At 41.3% G+C, this 8,139-nt stretch overlaps 1 protein-coding gene across 1 annotated transcript in view; it reads right to left on the bottom strand.

Annotated features, from left to right (window-relative positions):
- Window positions 1-530: 530 nt before the first annotated feature.
- The window catches only part of UBFD1 (ubiquitin family domain containing 1), a 33,728-nt gene continuing 26,119 nt past the window's right edge, over window positions 531-8,139 (bottom strand). The window contains exon 7 of the mRNA XM_053694624.1: window positions 531-8,139. This exon is cut by the window's right edge and continues 351 nt beyond it. The gene's annotated coding sequence lies outside the window, so the exon portion shown is untranslated.

Raw genomic sequence — 8,139 nt, 5'->3', positions numbered from 1 at the left:
GGGCAGTTTTACTGTAATACAAGTCAAAACATATTTCAATTTTGTTAATTTTTTTTCAGATTATGTTGGAAAAAGATGTAACGTTAAAGAGATAATGAACCTAAATTTTTTTCTTAGATAGCGCATGCAATTGTTAACAAGTTTCTAATTCACTCCTATTAGCAATTTTTCTTCGTTCTCTTGCTATTTTTATTTTAAAAAGCAGAAATGTAAAGATTACGAGCCGGCCCATCGTTGCGACAGCACCTGGGTAGCGCTTGTTGATTGGTGGCTAAATGTAGCGACCAATCAACCAAGTGCTGAACATATGCTTACATTCCTGCTTTTTCAAATAAAGATACCAAGAGCACAAAGAAAAATTGATAATAGGAGTAAATTAGAAAGTTGTTTAACATTGTATGCTCTCTCAATCATAAAAGAAAAAATTAGGTTCAGTATCCCTTTAATGTAGAGATACCATAAAAAAATTGCCATTTGAAATGGATTTAAAAAACAGCAAACATAGGTTCAGAAAGTAATCATTAAAGTAATTGGAAATAACACTTTTGGGCATTTTTATTTTTCACTCTCTTAACAAGTTCTGATGAAGAATTCTTGGACTCTGATTTGCATATTGGACACAAAACAACCCAAATCGTACATTGCAGCAATGGTTAGAGATGGTAAGAACATAAAAATGTTAATATCACAACATTAAACAGCAGATCTAATGTAAAAAACTAAATTTATGCTTACCTGATAAATTTATTTCTCTTGTGGTGTATCCAGTCCACGGATTCATCCATTACTTGTGGGATATTCTCCTTCCCAACAGGAAGCTGCAAGAGGATCACCCACAGCAGAGCCGTCTATATAGCTCCTCCCCTAACTGCCACCTCCAGTCATTCGACCGAAGACAAGCAAGAGAAAGGAGAAACTATAGGGTGCAGTGGTGACTGTAGTTTAATAATAAAAAACACCTGCCTTAAAATGACAGGGCGGGCCGTGGACTGGATACACCACAAGAGAAATAAATTTATCAGGTAAGCATAAATTTTGTTTTCTCTTGTAAGGTGTATCCAGTCCACGGATTCATCCATTACTTGTGGGATACCAATACCAAAGCAATAGGACACGGATGAAGGGAGGGACAAGGCAGGCGCTTAAACGGAAGGCACCACTGCCTGTAAGACCTTTCTCCCAAAAATAGCCTCCGAAGAAGCAAAAGTATCAAATTTGTAGTATTTAGAAAAAGTATGAAGCAAGTCCCCGCCTTACAAATCTGTTCAACAGAAGCCTCATTTTTAAAAGCCCATGTGGAAGCCACCGCTCTAGTGGAATGAGCTGTAATTCTTTCAGGAGGCTGCTGGCCAGCAGTCTCATAAGCTAAGCGGATTATACTTCTTAACCAAAAAGAAAGAGAAGTTGCTGAAGTCTTTTGGCCTTTCCTCTGTCCAGAGTAGACAACAAACAATGCAGATGTTTGACGAAAATCTTTAGTAGCTTGTAAATAAAACTTTAAAGCACGAACCACGTCAAGATTGTGTAAAAGACGTTCTTTCTTTGAAGAAGGATTAGGACACAGTGACGGAACAACAATCTCCTGATTGATATTCTTATTAGACACCACCTTAGGAAGAAACCCAGGTTTGGTACGCAAAACTACCTTATCTGCATGGAAGATCAGATAAGGGGAATCACACTGCAAGGCAGATAACTCTGAAACTCTTCGAGCCGAAGAGATAGCTACCAGAAACAGAACTTTCCAAGATAAAAGCTTGATATCTATGGAATGCAAAGGTTCAAACGGAACCCCTTGAAGAACTAAATTTAAACTCCAAGGCGGAGCAACGGGTTTAAACACAGGCTTGATTCTAACTAAAGCCTGACAAAACACCTGAACGTCTGGAACATCCGCCAGACGCTTGTGAAAAAGAATAGACAGAGCAGAAATCTGTCCCTTTAAGGAACTAGCTGACAATCACTTCTCAAATCCTTCTTGGAGAAAAGACAATATCCTGGGAATCCTGACTTTACTCCATGAGTAACCCTTGGATTCACACCAATGAAGATATTTACACCATATCTTATGATAGATTTTCCTGGTGACAGGCTTTCGAGCCTGAATTAAGGTATCAATGACCGACTCAGAGAAACCACGTTTTGATAAAATCAAGCGTTCAATCTCCAAGCAGTCAGACGCAGAGAAATTAGATTTGGATGGTTGAAAGGACCCTGAAGTAGAAGGTCCTGCCTCAGCGGTAGAGTCCATGGTGGAAGGGATGACATGTCCACCAGATCTGCATACCAAGTCCTGTGTGGCCACGCAGGTGCTATCAAAATCACTGAAGCTCTCTCCTGCTTGATCTTGGCAATCAGACGAGGGAGCAGAGGAAACGGTGGAAACACATAAGCAAGGTTGAAAGACCAAGGTGCTGCTAGAGCATCTATCAGCGCTGCCTTGGGATCCCTGGACCTGGATCCGTAACAAGGGAGTTTGGCGTTCTGACGAGACGCCATGAGATCCAGTTCTGGTTTGCCCCAAAGTTGAATCAACTGTGCAAACACCTCCGGATGGAGTTCCCACTCCCCCGGATGAAAAGTCTGTCGACTTAGAAAATCCGCCTCCCAGTTCTCTACTCCTGGGATATGGATAGCTGATAGATGGCAAGAGTGAACCTCTGCCCATAGAATTATTTTTAAAACCTCCAACATTGCTAGGGAACTCCTTGTTCCCCCTTGATGGTTGATGTAGGCTACAGTCGTGATATTGTCCGACTGAAATCTGATGAACCTGACCGCAGAAAGCTGAGGCCAAGCCTGAAGAGCATCGGAAGGAGTGTCTCCTTCTGAGTCCACAAGCCCTGAGCTTTCAGGGAGTTCCAGACTGCACCCCAGCCTAGAAGGCTGGCATCTGTCGTTACTATTGTCCAATCTGGCCTGCGGAAGGTCATACCCTTGGACAGATGGACCCGAGATAGCCACCAGAGAAGAGAATCCCTGGTCTCTTGATCCAGATTTAGTAGAGGGGACAAGTCTGTGTAATCCCCATTCCACTGACTGAGCATGCAAAGTTGCAGCGGTCTGAGATGTAGGCGGGCAAACAGCACTATGTCCATTGCCGCTACCATTAAGCCGATAACTTCCATACACTGACTCACTGAAGGGCGAGAAGTAGAATAAAGAACACGGCAGGAATTTAGAAGTTTTGACAACCTGGCCTCTGTCAGGTAAATCTTCATTTCTACAGAATCTATCAGAGTTCCTAAGAAGGAAACTCTTGTGAGAGGGGATAGAGAACGCTTTTCTTCGTTTACTTTCCACCCATGCGACCTCAGGAATGCCAGAACTATGTCTGTATGGGACCTGGCGATTTGAAAATTCGACGCCTGTATTAGAATGTCGTCTAGGTAAGGGGCTACTGCTATACCCCGCGGCCTTAGGACCGCTAGGAGTGACCCCAGAACCTTAGTAAAGATTATTGGTGCCGTAGCTAACCCAAAGGGAAGAGCCACAAACTGGTAATGTCTGTCTAGGAAGGCGAACCTGAGAAACCGATGATGATCTCTGTGTATCGGAATGTGCAGATAAGCATCCTTTAAGTCCACGGTAGTCATATATTGACCCTCCTGGATCATAGGTAGGATGGTTCGAATAGTCTCCATCTTGAAGGATGGGACCCTGAGAAATTTGTTTAGGATCTTGAGATCTAAGATTGGTCTGAAGGTTCCCTCTTTTTTGGGAACCATAAACAGATTTGAATAGAAGCCTTGCCCCTGTTCCTCCTTTGGAACTGGGTGGATCACTCCCATAACTAGGAGGTCTTGAACACAATGTAAGAATGCCTCTCTCTTTATCTGGTTTGCAGATAATTGTGAGAGATGGAATCTTCCTTTTGGGGACGAAGCTTTGAAGTCCAGAAGATATCCCTGGGAAACAATCTCCAGAGCCCAGGGATCCTGGACATCTCTTGCCCAAGCCTGGGCGAAGAGAGAAAGTCTGCCCCCTACTAGATCCGTTTCTGGATCGGGGGCTGATCTTTCATGCTGTCTTAGAGGCAGCAGCAGGTTTTTTGGCCTGCTTTCCTTTGTTCCAAGCCTGGTTAGGTCTCCAGACCGGCTTGGACTGGGCAAAATTTCCCTCTTGTTTTGTATTAGAGGAAGTTGAAGCTGCACCACTCTTGAAGTTTCGAAAGGCACGAAAATTAGACTGTTTGGTCCTTAATTTGTTGGACCTATCCTGAGGAAGGGCGTGACCTTTTCCTCCAGTAATATCAGAAATGATCTCCTTCAGTCCAGGCCCGAATAGGGTCTGCACCTTGAAGGGAATGTTGAGAAGCTTAGACTTTGAAGTAACGTCAGCTGACCAGGATTTAAGCCATAACGCCCTATGCGCCTGAATAGCAAAACCTGAGTTCTTAGCCGTTAGTTTGGTTAAATGAACAACGGCGTCAGAAACAAATTAATTGGCTAGCTTAAGAGCTTTAAGCTTGTCAAGGATATCATCCAATGGGGTTTCTACCAGTAGAGCCTCTTCTAGAGACTCAAACCAGTAGGCCGCAGCAGCAGTGACAGGGGCAATGCATGCAAGCGGCTGGAGAATAAAACCTTGTTGAATAAAAATTTTCTTAAGGTAACCCTCTAATTTTTTGTCCATTGGATCTAGAAAAGCACAACTGTCCTCGACAGGGATAGTTGTACGCTTTGCTAGAGTAGAGACTGCTCCCTCCACCTTAGGGACCGTTTGCCACAAGTCCCGTGTAGCGGCATCTATGGGAAACATCTTTTTAAAAACAGGAGGGGGAGAGAACTGTACACCTGGTCTATCCCATTCCTTAGTAATAATTTCTGAAAACCATCAGTGTAAACAGGCACTGCGTAGTATTTATTCAATTTACACAATTTCTCTGGGACTACAATGGCGTCACAGTCATCCAGAGTTGCTAAAACCTCCTTGAGCAATATGCGGAGGTGTTCAAGCTTAAATTTAAATGTAGACATATCAGAATCAGGTTGAAGTATCTTCCCTGAGTCAGAAAAATCACCCACAGATAGAAGTTCTCCTTCTTCGGCTTCTGCACATTGTGAGGGTATATCAGACATAGCTACTAAAGCGTCAGAGAGCTCTGTATTTGTTCTAGCCCCAGAGCTGTCTCGCTTTCCTTGTAACCCTGGCAGTTTGGAAAATACTTCTGTAAGAGTATGATTCATAACTGCCGCCATGTCTTGTAAAGTATACGCAATGGGCGCGCTAGATGTACTTGGCGCCCCTTGAGCGGGAGTTAAAGGCTCTGACACGTGGGGAGTGTTAGTCGGCATAACTTCCTCCTTGTCAATTTCCTCTGGTGATAAATCTTTTAGAGCCAGAATATTAAGATCAGTGCATTTGGTACACATTCTAAGAGGGAGTTCCACAATGGCTTCTAAACATAATGAACAAGGAGTTTTAATGTGAAAAAGCAGAAAATAAAAAACGGTACTGTGCCTTTAAGGGAAAAAAACAAACACAAAAACTGCAAAACAGTGAAAAAAGCAGTGAACTATTAAATTTTTACAGTGTATATAATAGACTAAAATGGCATTGCACCCACTTGCAAATGGATGATTAACCCCTCAGGTTCAAAAACGAAGCAAAAAAAACGGTAAAAACCGTCATAACAGTCACAAGCAAACTGCCACAGCTCTACTGTGGCTCCTACCTTCCCATAAAACGACTTTTGTAGGCACAAAAACCCTTTACAGAGATCCAATATGTCAGGGGACTCCAGGGAAGCTGGATGTCTCAGAATGTAAAAACAACTGCGCAATTAGAGCGCAAAAATAGGCCCCTCCCACCATGCACTCAAAGTCAGAGAGCCTTAAAAAACTATTCCTAGGAGTAAAATAACAGCCATGTGGAAACTAGGCCCCAAATAAAGATTTATCACCTCAGTAAAAAACGTTCTTTATATATATATATATGCAAACGTTTTACATACTTAGCCATAATAGAAAGTAATATGAAAACTACCCTTTACTGCAAGCATGATGCCAGTTGTTATTAAATCACTGCACTCAGGCTTACCTTAACTATATCAGGCACTGTCAGCATTTTCTAGTTCTTATCATCCTCTAGAAAATAATATACTGAACATACCTCAGGGCAGATAATTCTGCAGGCCGTTCTCCCAGCTGCCAGCTGAAGTTTCCCCATATTCTTCAGTTATGTGTGAGAACAGCAGTGGACCTTAGTTACAACCTGCTAAGATCATCAAAAACCTCAGGCAAATTCTTCTACTAATTTCTGCCTGAGGTAAAAAAACAGTACAACACCGGCACAGTTTAAAAATAACAAACTTTTGATTGAAGATAAACTACACTAATTCACCACATCTCTCTAGCTACTTCCCTTGTCGAGAGCTGCAAGAGAATGACTGGGGGTGGCAGTTAGGGGAGGAGCTATATAGACAGCTCTGCTGTGGGTGTTCCTCTTGCATATTCCTGTTGGGAAGGAGAATATCCCAAAGTAATGGATGAATCCGTGGACTGGATACACCTTACAAGAGAAACAAAATGTTATAACTCTTTAGGAGCATGTTATTTTTGCATTAGCGTCCCATGGAAACTGTGTACTTAAACACATGGTTAAAGTCCTACTTGCAATCCTCAACACATTTTAGGTCCTAAGCAGGACACAGGCTTGGAGCCAATTATAAGCATCTTACAAATGTAACTGCCAATAACTGCCCTACTCAAGTAGGGTTGCCATATTGCCGCTTTAAGGGAAGACACTGCTTAAAAGGTACATAAAACAAGTTGGGATAGAGACAAAATATAATAATACGTACTTTAATTACTTTACCTGCAAATTTATACTGCAGTACCTCGCCATTAACCCTTTCTTTTTAGTTTCTGAATTGTAAAGCTCTAACTCCCCCCACACAATAATTTTTATGGCTCTATCTATGGTTGCTTTTAGTAGAATACAAAAGTGAATAGGGATTGTCTGCTGGAGCATGCCTAGAAGCTGTGAACTCATTGAAATACAATGCCTGTGTCTAAACACTGATAAGGGGAGGTGGAGTTGGGTGCCCCAGGCAGCTTAGCTTTGTAATTAATTTTGCTTGTTTTTGAAAATTATTTTAAAATACTTGCCAGCAATTTTTAAACAATTTTTTTATGCAAACTATTTTTAATTAATTAGCCCTTTTTTGATATGCACAGATCTTAACCTGTTTTATCCCTTTAAAGAAATGTTTCGTATAAGGTTCCGTTATAAGAACCCTGGAAGATGTATTTTTCATATGTGTCCTCATTGAAAGCAGCAATATGGCAACCTTATATTCAGGGGCTGCAACACAGTGTGGGTTGCAAGCAGGACTTTAGCTTTGTGCTTAACTCAGTTGGGTTAATGAAGTGGAGCATTTTATTTAATTTATTTTTTTTTGCATTAAAATGCCCCCTTTAGCCCTTTCCCTGCTAGAAAGGACGGTAACAAAGTTGAAGGATTTTATATAGCTCTTTTGTGAACCAGTTAAACAAAAATGTTCACCAGAATTTAAGTAACAGTACAAAGTGAATGTGCTTATTTCAGCAAATAGATTATTATTATTTTTTGCAAAGAAAAATATGGGACCATGTATCCTTCCCAGAATATGCTCCTCATTTGCATGTAAAACTCTGTTCATAACGTCTATGCAACCAGGAACCAATAGCAGAAGATCTACACTTCTAGTCTACATTATAGCAACTTACTAGCAGGCTGTTAACACAATGTGATCTTGTTCTATGCATATTAAGAACTCGAGGAAATTAAAAAGAAAAAGTAAATTGATGTATTTCAAATGAAACTGCTGCGGACGCTGCAAGTAAAGAAAAATCAAGAAATGATCGGCTTTGATAGATTACGTTTAAAAATAAAACAACACAGCAACAACTATAGCATTTGTCAGTATGAAGTGGAAGTTTGCCCGCTAGGTACGAGTGTCATTTGCCAGCTCTATATCCAAACCTACTGGCTTGTCAGCATCAAAATATGTGAAACTCCTGTGGCCATGCAGGGAATTCAACTGAGAGGATTTTCAATTGGTGTTCCTGGCTGTAAAGGGGATTTTTTTTTGTTTTGTTTTATTCACTTGGATATATGGCTGAAGCAGCTGCAGCAACAATGAGACTGCAACTT

This window comes from Bombina bombina, chromosome 11 (genome assembly GCF_027579735.1).
Source record: "Bombina bombina isolate aBomBom1 chromosome 11, aBomBom1.pri, whole genome shotgun sequence".
Classification (NCBI taxonomy): domain Eukaryota; kingdom Metazoa; phylum Chordata; class Amphibia; order Anura; family Bombinatoridae; genus Bombina; species Bombina bombina.
This window is presented reverse-complemented; position numbering and strand designations above follow the sequence as displayed.